Source organism: Lynx canadensis, chromosome D3, assembly GCF_007474595.2.
Source record: "Lynx canadensis isolate LIC74 chromosome D3, mLynCan4.pri.v2, whole genome shotgun sequence".
In the NCBI taxonomy this organism is placed as follows: Eukaryota; Metazoa; Chordata; class Mammalia; order Carnivora; family Felidae; genus Lynx; species Lynx canadensis.
The window spans coordinates 53,218,269-53,233,201 of NC_044314.2; the positions used below are offsets into that span (position 1 = coordinate 53,218,269).

The following is a 14,933-nucleotide window of genomic DNA, read 5'->3' on the forward strand; positions in this document are numbered from 1 at the left end:
TAAGTCTTTGTTTTTAATCTCTTCTATAGCCTTGGTAAATTATATTATCATAGACATTTTTTTATTTAATCCAGTTTTTGAAAGTGATTTGCATAGAAATGAACTAAGTAATCTATTGCAATTCTTCTTATTTTCTGTGTTTTATTATTTCTCCTATTATATATTATATATAAGAATATATTATATAAGAATATGTTATTTCTCCTATTATGTATTAGGTATAAGAATGTATTATATTCTTACATATTTGTTCTCACTCCTTTTTCCTTGTACCAAGTAGCTAATGGTTTCTTCATTGAACTAGTTTTTTTTTAAATTAAACCTTATGTATTTCTGTTGTCTAACTTATTAATTTTTACTTTTTTCCTTAATAAATAACTTCTGCTTTTTCATTCCACTTATTTTTTGTTTTTTATTTTCTTTCTAACTTTTTTAAAAAGATTTTTTTTATTTTTAGAGAGAGAGAGTTGTGCAAGCAGGGGAGAGGGCAGAGGGGGAGAGAGAGAGAGAAAGAGAGAATATCTTAAGCAGCCTCCATGCTCAGTGCAGAGCTCGATGTAGGACTTGATCCCACAAACCTGTGATCATGACCTGAACTGAAATCAAGAGTCAGATGCTCAACCAACTGAGCCACCCAGGTGCCCCTTTCCCTAAACTTTTGAATTAGATTCTTAATTAATTTATCTTAATTCTTTTTTTTAATGTAAGTATTTAAGACTATGAATTTTCCTCTGAATTCTATCTTAGTAGTATTCCACAGATTTTGTTTCTTTGTTTTTTGGTTTTTTTTTTCCAATTTACTATAGCACTTTATTTTTCTCACACAATATGTTGCTGGCACCTGATGTTCTCACCTGATAGTGGAAAACCAAAATTTGTTGTCATCTCTTAAATAATTGAGAACTGTCTACAAAAACTTTACATGAATTAAAAGGATGAAAAAACAGGTAAAAATGCAAACCGCTTTCCAACCCAAGAGAAGTAACGACCCACCATTTCTGGTGGGGAAAATATAAGATAAGAAAGGAAACTGAGTGGGAAGGCTTGGAATTTGCCAACCCTGTTAGATTAGCAAGACAGAAATAACAACTGGTCCAAGAATTCTTTCCAGCTTCCAGAGAAATCTTGGGATAGTCAGTTCTTACACATTAATACTCTACACATATCAAGAAATGGATGACCTCACAAATTCTCACCAAGCCAATGGATTTCTCTTCCATAAACATGTTCTCTCACCTCAGTTAGAAAGTGACTAAGCCATAGGTACTAATGGTTTAAATCAAAGATACATGCAAGGTTTTAAACATATATCAAGAGAATAGTTAACTTGAATACAACATCAAAATCAGCAGCGAATTCTACAATCCAGTGCTAATGTCAGATACAATGTTCAAGGATAAATTTCTTTTCAAAGGCTTATTCCAGTTTCATGAGGCCAGCATGAGGGAGGCAAATGTATACTTTTGAATAACCTCATGCAGCAAATGTTATACATCTTCTTGCAGTCCATTTAGAAACACTTGCAGTGGATGATGCAGAAGCCCAACTTGTTCTTCTCCTGCTTACTGGTCCACACCTGCCAGAAGGTAGACAGTGAGGCCAGGATGGATTCCCCACTCCACACTAGGTACTTACTCGCAGGAGGAGTGATGATCTTGACCTTCATTGTGCTGTGGGCCAAGGCAGTGATCTATTTCTGCATCTTATGGCAGTGCCAGAGTATGTGATGGCCCTGCCATATATACTGTGTTGACATACAGGTCCTTCTGAATGTAAACATCACACTTCGTGATGGAGTCAAAGGTAGTCTCTTGGATGTGATCTCATAGGACTCAATACCCAGAAAGGAGAAATGGAAGAACTCCTCTGGGCAGAGGAACCACTCATTGTTGATGAGTACTGACCACTGGGCCACCCATAATTCTTCCCCTGGTAGGAGGAGGACAAGATGATAGCCATCTCCTGCTGCAAGTCCAGGGCAACATAGCAGAATTCTTCTTGATGTCATGTACAATTTTTTGCTCAGCAGTGGAGGTGAAGCTATAGCCATGCTCCATGAGGATCTTCATGAGGTAGTCAACCAGGTCCCATCCAGCAAGATCCAGAGCCAGGATGACTAGGGATGAGTGTAGCCCTAGTATATGAGCACCGTCTGGGTGACCCCATTCCTAGAGTCCATGACAGTACCAGCAGTGTGACCAGAGGCATAAAGGGACAGCATGGCCACATACATGCCTAGGTGTTGAAGGTCTTAAACATGATCATAGTCATCTTCTCTCTGTTGGCCTTGGAGTTTAGGAGTGCCTCAGTCAACAGGACCAGGTGCTCCTCCAGAGTCACATGTAGCTCATTATACAAGGTGTGAAGCCAGGTTTTCCCCAATTCATCACAGTTGGTGATGATGCTGTGCTCCATGTGGTACTTCAAGGTCAGGCTGTAGCAATTGCTCTGGACTTTGTCACCTATGTAGCTGTCCTTCCGCCCCATGTCCACCAGGACACCCTGGTGTTGGCTGCCTGACAATAAAAGGGAATACGTCTGGGGGTCATCATCTCCATTGAAGCCAACTTTACACATACCAAAGCCATTGTCAATGAGTAGTATGGTGATTTCTTCTTGTATTGGAATCCACGAGAGCTGGGAGGAGAGGAGCCAGGAAGCTGAGCCACAAGAGCACGTGGAATATAGGCTGACTGCAGCAAGTAGCATCCCAAGTTTTTGTATGCTGTGTTATTATTGTCTACAGTTTCAGTTGGTGACCTCTGTTTGTTGTAGACATTGTTTAAAATAGTTTTATATTTCCACACAGAAGAAATTTTATCCCCCTGATTTTTATTAATTTCTAGTTGTATTGGATTATAATCAGAGAATACTGTCTTCATTGTTTACTGTTTGGACTTTGCTGAGGTTTTTATTTGTGGCCTAATAGATTTTGTGAGTGTTCATGGGCAATTGAGAGAGAAGAGTATTCCCTTCCTGAGATATTTCATTTAATATGTTATCAATTAGATATACCTTATCAGCTATATAACTAAAGTTTCCATAATTGACTTGTTTTTTTTTTTTTAACTTGATCACTCATACATTGAGAAACACAAAGATTAAGTGATTTTACCAAGTTCTCATTAGTAAATAGTAATGTTCTTTAGTGAATAGCAAAACTGAATTCAAGCACTTTGGCTTCAGGACCTCCACTCCTAACTACTATACCATACCGACTTTCAGGGGCGTTCATTAGATTTTTCTCTATGTGGTATCACTGGGGTGTCAAACCATTCAGAAGGAGGAAGAGACATCTCCCAAGGGAACAACTTGAAATCAATAAAAAGGATTGCTTCCCTAACTCCTATGGAGTTTGGTCAGTGAAGTTGCCAAGGGTGTGGCATACTTAGCCAAGGTTGCAGTGTGGTGGGGCAGCGGAGATGCAGTTAAATTTGGGATGGTAAATGTCTAATATCAAGTAACAGAGGGAGTAGGAGACAAGTTCCACCAACGATCTGTATGAGGGTTATGATAGTGAGATAGTCATCCCTTACAGACTTCCAAACCTCTGACTGGGAAGGAAGATATGAGTTCTCAGGCATGAGACTCCACCTACCAGACAATTGCTGGGTTAAGATACAAAGGGGGAAGGCCCCTGACTTGTTTGCCTGTGAAAAGGAGGTGATCAGACTCCATTGTGGTGGAGGATAGGGTAATGAGTAGCTCTCCACCGGCAAAACTTTCAATTCCTAAAGAAGGAAAAAGATGTCTGTGCTGAGGAAGCTAGTTTGTTCACTAGCAGAGATAAGCTCACCTTAGAGAAGTCCTGTGGTATTATGTCTAAAAGAGGACACAAACAGAGCAGTACAATTACAAAGAAAAATTACTCCCTGCTTATCTTTCAGCCTCAGAAGTAAAAAGAACATCTGTTCTCTACAAATTAGTTGCCCAAGCTTATAAAAGAAGGCCTTTAGGTCCTTGCTCACAAGAATGGACAATGCAGGGGCGCCTGGGTGGCGCAGTCGGTTAAGCGTCCGACTTCAGCCAGGTCACGATCTCGCGGTCCGTGAGTTCGAGCCCCGCGTCAGGCTCTGGGCTGATGGCTCAGAGCCTGGAGCCTGTTTCCGATTCTGTGTCTCCCTCTCTCTCTGCCCCTCCCCCGTTCATGCTCTGTCTCTCTCTGTCCCAAAAATAAATAAACGTTGAAAAAAAATTAAAAAAAAAAAAGAATGGACAATGCAAAACTCCACGAATGTGCTGGGAGAGAAATGGAATGGTTATAAAACTGATTCCCTAGGTATCTGACAGTTTTGGGTTGGGGAAGATAGAAGTAGGTCTGTTTGAGAGGCTTCGTTTCTTGGGCACCAGAAAGGTGAAGATCCAAGTTATTTGGACCTTGGAAAAGGAATTCCAGATCTGTTCTCATACCTACACCCTCATGTCTCACATCCTGGAAGAGAAATATGGAGAACCGAAACAGCTGGTTATTTGAAATTGCCCATTCTCAGGGCGCCTGGGTGGCTCAGTCGGTTAAGTGTCTGACTTTGGTTTGGGTCATGATCTCACGGACTGTGAGTTTGAGTCCCACATCAGGCTCTGTGCTGACAGCTCAGAGCCTGGAGCCTGTTTCGGATTCTGTGTCTCCCTCTCTCTCTGCCCCTCCCCTGCTCATGCTGTGTCTCTATCCACCTCTGAAAAATGAATAAACATTTTAAAAAATTAAAGAACGAAAGAACGAAAGGAAGAAAGAAAGAAATCGTCCATTCTCAGGCACCAAGAGAAGATGTGGAATTAAATCAAGCCAGAAATGAAGTTGGCCATGGAGGAGGGGAAAGGCTAAAGTGGCTCTCACACATCCAGCAGGATGCCTCTGGAGGAAGGTGATGGGCAAGCAGTAGGTACTGAAGGCAGCAAATCCCATATCACCCTGCGGTGGATACACCCAATCTATGGGTGAAGAAAAGGTGAGTAATTGGATAACTGGCAACTGTGAACAGCATATATTCTGGTGTCTTTTCTTAGGGAAACTCTATCCTGGGGCAAAGAAAGGGGACGTGGGGAGCTTCATTAAGTGAGTAAGATAGTGTGGCTTCTAGTGAAAGGGAAAATAAGGGGACTCCAATTCTATAGGACAGTCACTCTGAGAATTAAAGAAGTCATCCAGAACTAATACAAGCCAGTTAAAGCCCACCAACCAAAGAAAAGACCACCAAGCCATACCTGTTTTTAAAAGTTGCGTTTATTGAACTTGCTATAGTTAAGAGGAACTGGTCATGGGACGTCTCAGTAAGATAGAATAGAGTTTGTGCTTGTGCTGGTGGGTTCTGAGAAGGGCTGGGTTCTGAGAAGGGGCCATGTCTGCAACTACAGGATAGTCTTCAGTGTGTTTCATTAGAAACATTGTTGTGTTGGCCTGAATCCTGTTCAAAACATTATTTATCATAGTCTGATTTATCATATCATAGTCTGACTAGCAGAGTTGTGCTGCACTTTCTCAGGCTGAAATTAAGATTAAAGGTCCCAGTTGGGGAACGTAATTTGGCTAAGTAAAAGGCCATGGAAAAGCTTCAGTTGCATTGTAGCTCTAGGGAAGCACTCAAAGAAAAATTCCAAGAAAGCAGACCAATTGGAAATATGGCTTGTGTAGAGGCAGGAGGCTGCTTAGCAGTAATCAAAATATCTAAGGTGAGCCTTACCTCAGATACCCAGTGTTTCCTGCACTTCCATGGATAACGTACTCTGTGAGGAGATTTTAGCACATTGGGAGAGAATAACAAAATCCTATTAAGTATAAGATACCATGTACTTCCCCTTCCTGTTGTCGTTGGCTTTGAGCTAGAATACACCTTGAGGAATTTGGCTTTGAGTTGTAAGCAGTCTTTTTCTTAGAGAAGCAAAATTGGAGACAATACACTATTTACTATAAATTTCTGTTTGTTCTGAAAAAGCTATAGGACAGCTAAATGGACAGGTTTAGTTTCATACTGTAAGGCCATAAGGCAAAAATGTTTTCTAAAATGGAAAGGGTTGAGATACTGTGAATCTAAAAGTCTAAAATGTTCATAGGACCCTATGAAGTATCGTGTGTGTCTGTGTGTGTGTGTGTGTGTGTGTGTGTGTGTGAGTACTTGCGACTCTACTCAACTTCTTTCTTTTTTGAGAAACCTTTTTTTAGGTTTAGATCACAGAAACAGGAGGAGGGACACACCCAACAGCTGTAGAAGCAGGAAATATCTACTCTAACACTGAAGAACAAAAACATGAAAATTGAGAGTGTTTGTGCATATTTTGTTCCAACTAACTTTCTTGAAAAAGTCCATATTTCACCTACATATGATGGGCAACAGGGATGCTTGGTTCTCTTTGTACAATGTATCCAGTTTGATTTAGGCAGTTTTATCTTTGCAACCTTATGTTTTCCTTTGGAGAGTATTTCTTTTCTAAATCACATTCCAGAAGCAATATGGGAGCTAAACGCCATAAGACAGCAGGGAGGCAATGAGTCACAGGGGTGATGTTCACCTCATACTGAAGGAGGGTCTGTGAAGAGAAACAGACCTGAGTCCGGCTGAGGTCAACATGAACTAAATCACTGATGAGAGTATTTAGAACTAAAAAATAAAGACACTGGGGCGCCTGGGTGGCGCAGTCGGTTAAGCGTCCGACTTCAGCCAGGTCACGATCTCGCGGTCCGTGAGTTCGAGCCCCACGTCGGGCTCTGGGCTGATGGCTCGGAGCCTGGAGTCTGTTTCCGATTCTGTGTCTCCCTCTCTCTCTGCCCCTCCCCCGTTCATGCTCTGTCTCTCTCTGTCCCAAAAATAAGTAAACGTAAAAAAAAAAAAAAAAAAAAAAAAAAGACACTGAGGAATGCGAAAAATACAAGTTGTCCTTGTTTCTCATAATTGATGTGTTCATGTAAAAGTAAATGAACCACTTGTGTCTCTCTGATGAGGATGCTGACTCCTACCTTTGTGACAGGTCAGCTGCCTTGTAAGGGAAGAATAAGTAAGATCCAGTTGTCAGGAAAGAGCTTCTCTTTCAAGAAAGTGAAACCTAGATAGGAAATGGAAACTTCATCCATGAGGGAATTTGTGTTTCTCTCTGAGCTTTGTTTGGGAATGAACTGTATGTTTGAGAGACTACTAATAGGGGCAGACCACCTCCACCCATCTTAAGGCAAGGGCTGTAAGCTGCAAAAGATTCACCAGTGTTTTATAAATCAGATTCTATATTCTTTTCTATATCCATCACTCTTTTGTCCCCTTTGGTCCAGTCTTTCTCAAAATATGATATTTGGGGGCACCTGGGTGGCTCAGTCGGTTGGGCGTCCGACTTTGGCTCAGGTCATGATCTCACGGTTCGTGGGTTCGAGCCCCGCATCAGGCTCTGTGCTGACAGCTCAGAGCCTGGAGCCTGCTTCAGATTCTGTGTCTCCCTCTCTCTCTGACCCTCCCTCATTCATGCTCTGTCTCTCTCTGTCTCAAAAATACATAAACATTAAAAAAAATTAAAAAAAAATATGGTATTTGGACTACCTCCATTATAATCACCAGCCACCACAATAGAGTGATTATTTGAATGAAGTGAATCAAATGAATGTTCTGGTTTTTCAGTGCATATAAAAGTAATGTTTATACTATACTGTAGTCTATTAAGTGTGCAATAGCATTATGTCTAAAAACAATGTACAAATCATAATTTAAAAATAGTTTATTGTAGGGGCACCTGGGTGGCTCAGTTGGTTAAGCAGCCGACTCTTGATTTTGGCTCAGATCGTGATCTCACCATTATGAAATCGTGCCCTGCATCAGGCTCTCTGCACTATCAGCCTGCTTGGGATCTTCTCTCCCCTATCTCTCTGCCCCTCCCCCTGCTCTCTCTCTCTCTCTCTCTCTCAAAATAAATTTAAAAAAAATTTTAAATAATAAAAATAAATAAAAATGCTTTATTTATTAATAGTTCTCCATCACCTGAACTGTCAGTGAATCATAACTTTTTTGCAGGTGAAGGGTCTTGCCTGCATGTTGATGGCTGTTGACTCTAGGGTGGTGATTGCAGAAGGATTTCTTAAAAGAAGACAACAGTGAAATTTGCCACATCAATTCACTCTTCCTTTCATGAACGATTTCTCTGTAGCATGAATTCTGTTTGATAGCATTTTACCCACAGTAGAACTTCTTTCCAAATTGGAGTCAATCCTCTCAAACCCTGCTGCTGTTTTACCAACTAAGTTTATGGAATATCCTAAAGCCTTTGTTGTCACTTCAACAATGTTCACAGCATTTTCACCAGGAGTGGTTTCCACCTGAAGGAACTACTTTCTTTGTTCATCCATCAGAAGCAATCCCTTATCCTTTAAAGTTCTATCACGAGATTGCAGCAATTTGGTCACATCTTCAGGCTCCATTTCTAATTCTAGTTCTCTTGCTATTTCCATCACATCTGCAGTTACTTCCTCCACTGAAGTCTAGAGCCCCTCAAAGGCATCCAGATGCATCAGAGGAATCACTGTCTGTAGAAGCTATAGCCCTGTGAAATGTATTTTCTCAATAGTAAGACTTGAAAGTCAAAATTACTCTTTGATTCCATGAGCTGCCAAATGTATGTTGTGTTAGCAGGCACGAAAACAGCATTCATCTGATTGTACATCTCCATCAGGGTTCTTGAGTGACCAAGTGCATTATTAATAAGTCCTATTTGAAAGGGAATTTTTGTTTTTTTCTGAGCAGTAGATCTCAACATTGGGCTTAAAAGATTAAGTAAGCTATGTTGTAAACAGATGTGTCATCATCAGACTTTGTTGCTCCACTTAGCACACACAGAATAAATTTAGCATAATTCTTGAGGTATTAAGGATATTTAAGAATAATAATTAAGAATAATCAAGGTATTAATATTAAGGTATTAGTTTTCAGAATGATAAATGAGCACTGGTTTCAGCTTAAAGTCACCAGCTGCAGTAGGCCCTAGCAAGAGAGTCAGCCTGTCCTTTGAAGCTTTGAAGCAAGGCATTGACTTCTCCTCTCTTGCTATGAAACTCCTAGATGGCATCTTCTTCCAATAGAAGGCTATTTTGTCTACACTAAAAATCTGTTGTTTAGGGTAACCACCTTCATTGATTATCTTAGCTAGATCTTCTGGATTATTTGCTGCAGCTTCTACATCAGCACTTGCTGCTTCCCCTTGCACTTGGATGTTATAGAGATAGCTTCTTTCCTTAAACCTCATGATCCAACCTCTGCTAGCATCAGACTTTTCTTCTGCAGCTTCCTCACCTCTCTCAGCTGTCTTAGAATTGAAAAGAATTAGGGCTTTGCTCTGCATTAGGCTCTGGCTTATGGGAATGTTGCATCCAGACCACTAAGGCTTTCTCCATATCAGCACTAAGGCTGACTCAGCTTTCTTATCATTCATGTGTTCACTGAGTTAGCACTTTTCATTTCCTTCAAGAACTTTTGCTTTGCATTCACAACTTGCCTAACTGATGCAAGAGGCCTAGCTTTTGGCCTATCTCAGCTTTCAACTGGCCTTCCTCACTAAACTTAATTGTTTCTAGCTTCTGATTTCAAATGAGAGATGTGAGACTCTTCCTTTCCCTTGAACACTTAGAGGCCATTGTAGGGTAACAAATTGGCCTAATTTTAATGTTGCTATGTCTCAGGGAATAGGGAGGCCTAAGGAAAGGGAGAGAGACAGGGGAACAGCTGGTGGGTGTAGCAGTTAGAACACACAACATTTATCACATAGGTTTGCTGTTTTACATGTGCACAGTTCATCATGCCCCAAAATAATCACAATAGAAACATCAAAGATTACCATAACAGGGGTGTCTGGGTGGCTCAGTCAGTTAAGCATCCAACTTCGGCTCAGGTCATGATCTCACAGTTCATGGGTTCAAGCCCCGTGTCAGGCTCTGTGCTGACAGCTCAGAGCCTGGAGCCTGCTTTGGATTCTGTGTCTCCCTCTCTCTCTGCCCCTGCTCCCCCTCCCCCCACCACTCCTGCTCTGTCTCTTTCAAAAATAAATAAACATTAAAAAAAATCACCATAACAAATATGATAATAGTGAAAAAGTTTGAAATACTGCAAGAATTACCTAAATGTGACACAGAGACACAGAGTGAACAAATGCTGTTGGAAAAATGGCACCAACAGACTTGTTCGATGCAGGGTAGCCACAAACCTTCAATTTGTAAAAAACTCAGTGTCTGTGAAATGCAATAAAGTGAAGTCTAATGAAATAAGGTATGTTTGTACTTGACTGATTTAAAATATCTGGGCATGGAACCTAAGAATCTGTATGTTAAACACCCCTTACATGTTTTTCTTATGCATATTTCAGCCTGATCGTCCCAGCAGGATCTCAGCTGTGCTGCCAGGAATTAAGGAGAAGATCTGTGTTTGTGACAGTGATAGAGTTTTAAAGAGGGAGCTGGTGGTGAAAGCAACGTAAAGAGATTCCCAAGTGCAAGATTGGAGTTTCAATATCTAGCTGTTTTATAGAGCCCGTGTGTAAATTCACTTTCTATTGCCAACTGAGAAGACTTTAGTTTGTTATTGCAGGAGGTGATAATTTCCTGTAGACTTTGACTCTTTCTTTCTAGAGAAAGGCTATAAATACCTTATCTATAATTTGCCACCAGAGGAAGCCTGAAACTTCCAAGTTGGGCTGCTGTTAAATCCTTAAGAAGGTGGCTTTCGTTGAGCCAGTCAATGTCTTTCTGCAACCATCTGAGTAGGATCTCTCTCCGGTGTTCAGTTCTATCTTCTCCAAGTACCAGAATGAATCCTCACCAACATTTTATTTGGAGCCAAAGTCAAAGGTTGGAAAGTAATGCCCTGGCTTCTGTGTGGCCTCACAGGGCCTCTGATGTACCCGAGTGCTCATACAGGACTGGTAGGAACCTTAGTAACAGTGAATACTTCCGCCTTTAGTATTTTCTCCCCCACTCACTTGCCTGCCATGCCCACCCCACTATATACTTACACATTGTTAGTCCCAGCCTTCCTGCCTCCTTTCCTTTCCCTCTGCAGGAGTTATTCCAGTACTAATCTGTAAAAGCAAAACTCACACTTTGTCCTGCTCCCAGGATGATTAAGAACATCACACACTACAGTTAGAAACAAAACAAAACCATTTTGCACTGTTAGGTAAACTGAAAATAGTAGGGTATTCCTGTCTTGTTCTTGTCTCCAGAATAATACACCCTGGAAAATTTCCTGCAAATCTGGATTCTCTAGAAAAAAAGTTGGGTGTTTTTTCCCATTGTCAATAGAATAATGTGAATTTGGTACCTCTGATCATTTTGCCTTTCTTTCCCTTTCAGTGTGTTTTGAATTTGGTGAACCAGTCTTTCTGGAGTCCTCAAAAAGAAGTCTGACACCTTCGCACTGATGACACATTTAGGCAAGTTTGTCCAACCTTTCCTAAAAGGGTCAGTTTCCTGAGTATTCCTTTGGTGCTCCCTTCCAGCCCTTTGTATTGTGCCCTCCAGAACCCCTTACATTTTACTAAGATCATTATATTTTCCCATCACCATAAAAGTATCGTTATCCACCCAGTGGCCTGAACCTAAGAACCTGGTAGTCATCCTTGACTCTTACTTCCCCCCACTCCCTTCTCTTATATCTTAAAAGTCTTTCATACAAGTGAGAGGCCTGAGAAAATTGAAACTTAAAAGCTTAAGTTATGGGAAACTGAAACCTAACCAAGCTTAACCAGCTTGTTCCGCTTCTGTACAATTGCTTGGCGCGCCCATGTATTCCTGATCAATCATTATTGCCTGGCACATCCGTATATTCTTGATCAACCATTGTTACTTGGCACATCCGTGTACTCCTGATCAATCATTGTTGCTTGGCACATCCGTGTATTCCTGATCAATCATTGTGATACCCGTACCCCCGGTTGTGGTCTGACCTAAAGGCAGGAACCAATCAAATACTGTTAAGTGTCCAACTTTAAACACCAACCAATCGCAGCTCTGTAACTGTGAAAAATTCCTGATTTCCCCATGACTTGTTTGTACCTGTCTATAAAAGGGGTGTAAAAACCTCTCTCAGGGCCTCTTGGCGTCACCGGCAACGGGGGCGCAGAGGTCCAGGTTCGAACCTGCAATAAATGACCCTTGCTGCTTAGCTTTGACTCTGGACTCTGGTGGTTTGTTTTTGGGGGTCTCTTAGACTCTGGGCGTTTCACAAGTTCATAACACAACCATGACTTATTTATTTATTTAGATGTGAGAGTTTTTATGTTTTAATCTGTTGCTTTTTTGAGAACATCTCTATTGAGATATAATTCACATATCATAAAATTCACCCATTTAATGTGTACAATCACAGTCTAACCTTAGATGTTTTTATCACCCCAGGAAGAAATCAGCACCCTTTAGCAGTTAACTATAATCTCTCACTTGGGTTCCCACAGGGCTTAGTTTAAGTGATCCATTAGTGATCCATTCTTCATACTACAGTCAGAGAATTTTCTAAAGTGCTAATCTAAATGCACCATATCCTAGATTAAAAACCTTCAGTAGTTCCTTGGGATGCCTGGTTGGCTCATTTGGTTAAGTGTCCGACTTTTGATGTTGCCTCTGGTCATCCTCTCACAGTTTGTGAGTTTGGGCCCCACGTCAGGCTCTGCACACTGATCCTGCACAACCTGCTTGGGATTCTCCCTCTCTCCCTCTCCTGCCTCTTCCCCACTTGAACTGTCTCTCTTGTTCTCTCAAAATAAATAAATAAACTTAAAAAAAACCAAAAACCTTCAATAGTTTCTTACTCCCATTGTTGTCCTGAGAGAGTACAAAACCTTTAAGTTGACTCCAGGGCCTTTAAGAACTAACCCTTTTCTGAATTCAAGGATAAACAGTATTTTACAGTCATCTAGGGCCCATGAGGGACCTCAGAAAATTGATGAACCCCATGAATGTGGATGCAAAAGTTGATATGTGCTCGGATATGTTCTCTCATGGAGAAAAGATGATAAATTGCATTAGATTTTCTAGGGTTTAGAATATCTGGAAGAACAGATTAATTATACATAGTTTTACTCATCTTATAGTTTCGTAATGTCTGTACTTTTATTTGTGGAGTGGGAGACACAATCACATTTTCAAAGTCTGAGATTTCTAAAGATCATTCTGGCCTGGAGTATGGGCTATGCAGCCCAGGGCATGAAAGTCTTACTTGGTAGAATAAAGTCTGTGTGAGCCTAGGTTAGGTTAGTTAAACTAACCATGTAGGGAGGTGATTGGTAGAGGAAGAAAGAGCTGAGAAGGGCCACAGAAAGGGGAGAGGAGGTTATTGGAGGGAGAATGGAATGTCAGTGCAGTGAGGCTGATCATTATACCCTGTGAGTGGGATGGGGTGGAATGCTCTTTTGTACATCTTTGAAACCCCGGTGCTTGGCACACAAAAAGCATAGGATTGACCACAAGTGCTGAATGGATTAACAAATGAATACTTTTTTTTTAATCATTGTTTTTTTTTTTTAATGTTTATTTATTTTGAGGGAGAGGGAGAGAGAGAAAGCCGGGGAGGGGGAGAGAGAGGGAGAGAGAGAATCCCAAGCTGTCAGCACAGAGCCTGTGGGGGAGCTTGATCTCACAAACTGTGAGATCATGACCTGAGTTGGTATCAAGAGTCAGACGCTTAACCGACTGAGTCACCCAGGCGCCCCATGGATGAATACTTTTAATAAGGCATCACAGTTATTTGTTTCTGTGCCTGTTTTATTCATCTCTGACTCACTAATTTTACACGCAGTATTTGTTGTATTTCCCTTAGCTGAATAGCAAGATAGAGGCTAAGTTTGGCACTTGGGAGCACATGTTTTTACTTGTAGCTCAGTTCTCTTGTCCCTGCCACCATGCTGACTTTTCAATGCCATACGAGAAAAATATGCTCCTCTGAGCCTTCTCAGAGCCTCCCAGACACTTACAAACCACAGTTTCTTTTCTGACAGTTTCATTTCTTCTCGGCTACACCTCTTATGCATAAGCAACATTTTTCTAAAGCTGTGAATTTCAAATATTCAAACCCTTGTATTTTAGGTAAATATAGATGTTTTATCTAATGTATTTAAAAGAGCACAATAAGTGTGTACTTTTGAATCTGCCATGGTACATAATGTCTTAATGGTAATAGACGCCATCTGAAAAGCTTGGTGTATTTGCCAGTATAGCACTTTGCCTCCAACTTCTAACTGATCAAAACGAAGTCTACTGAAACTGAAACTTTCAGAAAAACAACTCATTTTGCCTAAATTTTAAACAATACTAACAAATATTAGAATTTATTTTTAATTACGTTTATGGTTCTTGCTAGAGAATAAGTTTTCAAAACAATGACACACCTTAATATTTTAGCCCTAAGTTCTACAGAGTTAGAGGATTTCAAGAAGATTTGATACTTGGTGTGAATATACATTGAGGTTACATAGAGAACTGAATTAATGGGAAAAAATGGTTCAATTCACAATATTAAATGAATCCCAAATGAATTTATCTATAGTGTATAAGTGTTCAGGCTTCAGAGTCAAATAAATTTGGATTTTCATCCAGCTCTGTCAATTACTAGCCATATGACCTTGGGCAAGTGATTTTCGTTTATGTCTCAGTTTCCTCATTTACAATATAGAAATAATATCTATCTAGCAGAATTAATTGCAATAAGTGCCTCAATCACTCAATAATGACAGTTATTATTATGACTACGTTCACAGTAGGAATATCAATCTGCAATATATCAATTAAGGTTTTTAGTTGCAAGGAAAAAAAAACTATCTCTGGCTCTTTTAAAAGAAACATTATTGGGGCGCCTGGGTGGCTCAGTCGATTGAGTGTCCGACGTCAGGTCAGGTCATCATCTCACGGTTCGTGAGTTTGAGCCCCGTGTTGGTCTCTGTGTTGACAGCTCAGATCCTGAAGCCTGCTTTGGATTCTGTCTCTC

General features: G+C 40.6%; 1 pseudogene; it reads right to left on the bottom strand.

Moving 5' to 3' along the window:
* Positions 1–1,510: 1,510 nt before the first annotated feature.
* On the bottom strand, positions 1,511–7,440 carry LOC115528721 (annotated as a pseudogene).
* Between the last annotated feature and the right edge of the window lie 7,493 nt (positions 7,441–14,933).